Genomic DNA, 2,114 nt, shown 5'->3' with positions numbered 1-2,114 from the left:
AGAGTTTGCAACTGGCAGACAAGAAAGCAAAAGTGAAGGGGGTGGGCAGGGTCAGACAGCTAAGCTCCAGTCAGATCACAAAGACTAGAAAGGATGGCTTCAGGTGCCTAGACCCAGCCCTGCCCCGTCTTCCTTAGACCCATCTGCTTTGGTCCAGGGAGCAATGGGAGAGTATGAATGGAAGCAACTCTGCTTTGCTGAGCTTGATGCCCAGAGATGACCCACCAGGCTTACGCCGGGTGTCTGAGCTGTATCTTGGGGAGCCTTGGAGTGGTATACAAGAGCCCCTGCAGCTGTGGGAAGATCTCCATTGCCATTGGCCCCAGGAATTGTGCCCATGACACATCAGAGTACAGGACCTTGGAAATATTTCATGGTAATACGTGCACAAATCCTGTCACTGTGCCTTGGGCCAACTCTTACTAAGGCCATGCACAGCCCTTTAACCATGTGGGGGATTCCAAGGATCCCTCAGCACCTCAGGGGTTCCAGCATGGAGGCAGCACTGAGGAGAGCAGGGAGTGAAATGTGCACTGAGTTTGCAGCAGGTCCATGTTGGCACCATCAAGAGGAGGACAGAGCAGCTGCCACCAAGCCAAGGATGGTGGCAGGGATGCAGCAGAGGAGTTTAGCACAGCTTCCCACCACTCAGATGCCAAAGGCTGCTGGCCAGAAAGCAGCGGCAGCTGTGCTGGAAGTGGTGTGGTGGAATCACTGTTCTCCACCCTGCACTGGGGCTCGGCCATGGCGATGTCCTCTGCTGCCTTGAGCAGCATGGAGGAGGAAAAGGACAGGATGGAGCACTAGCACTTCTGGAAGATCACGAATGCTCTCAGCCACTATGGCCCCAGAATGTAAGAGCTGGCACATTGAATAGAAAGAGAATTTTGATCACTTCCAGTTAATCAGCAGAAACTGCTTCCTCAATATCTTAACTTGGACAAGATCTCAAACTGCACTGATCCTAATCAAGACATGCTATTGACCATTGTGAATGACTTTATAAATATGTTTGGAAATAAAGTATATGGAGAATACGGAAAGAATGGAAAGATTTTGCCAGCATCTACACTTCACATGAAAGTTAAAATACATACTGAGAGACTTTGTGAGACTACAGTGAAACTGGTGAAGCAGGATGGGATTCCTGATACCAGGCAATCATTATAAAAATGTTTTTTAAATTTTCCAAGATATGGGATCCTTCAAAAACAAATATTCCGGTACATGGTGCTAGACTAGAAAGATTGGTCTGGAAAATATCTCTGCTAGGTTGTGAGTGTCAAGGAAAGGAATGGACACTTTTGTGCTTTTCCCTGAGGTTTATACTAGAAAGATGCTCTGAAATTAACAAACTTTATCCCTTGCCCTTAGTTCCCTCAAATGTTCTATGAAGAAAGTACATAATCTGCATGCATCTTGACTGTTCATCATTTTTCCAGACAAAAGTTTCAGAAAAAATCTGCAATGTCACAGCGGGTGTACATGTGGGAGGGACAGAGGCCCCTGAAACTGGCACCTGAGCCACCTCCCAAAGGCATTGAAACAAGTGTGGTATGTGGAAGACACCCAGGACTAGAGCATATTCACATAGAGGTGGAGGCAGAGGTCCTATGAAGGAAAGATCAAACATTGCTGCAGAAACCTTCATGTGTGCCCATTTCCCAATCTGGATACCCAGGAGAGTCATTCATCAAATTCTAGAACACTATCCAGAATATTCTGATGTCAATTATCTAAGACAGTAAAGGAAGGAGTGTGACCTCTTGATTACAGACTGCTCTGTCCTTTTGCTCTATTCAAACCTCACCAGGAAGGGCCATTTTCTTTGCACATTCTAGCTGTTCAGATGTTAAACCAAGCCAGAAATACCCACATATACACATCAAGAATGAGGCTAGGCCAAATGTATGGATACTCGGTGGCCCAATCCAGTCATTGTGTAAAATTAACTATCATACTATGACCACACAGAAAATAAAAAAAAATAAAAACAAGATTAAGGCAGGGTTTTTGCATTCATAGCCATAATCCTTGATATGCATAGTCAGGCAGGAAGAAGGGGGCTGGAAAGGGTGAAGAGGTAAAAAAGGAGCCAAGAGAAGGGGATACTA

At 45.7% G+C, this 2,114-nt stretch overlaps 1 pseudogene; it reads left to right on the top strand.

Annotated features, from left to right (window-relative positions):
• Positions 1 to 738: 738 nt before the first annotated feature.
• On the top strand, positions 739 to 1,394 carry LOC149120294 (protein-L-histidine N-pros-methyltransferase CARNMT1 pseudogene; annotated as a pseudogene).
• Positions 1,395 to 2,114: the final 720 nt, after the last annotated feature.

The sequence above is a fragment of the Oryctolagus cuniculus genome, chromosome 19 (assembly GCF_051225735.1).
Source record: "Oryctolagus cuniculus isolate XC-2025 breed Fujian yellow rabbit chromosome 19, ASM5122573v1, whole genome shotgun sequence".
Taxonomy (NCBI): Eukaryota; Metazoa; Chordata; class Mammalia; order Lagomorpha; family Leporidae; genus Oryctolagus; species Oryctolagus cuniculus.
The sequence above is the reverse complement of the archived record's forward strand: the minus strand, read 5'-3'. Positions and strand labels throughout refer to the sequence as shown.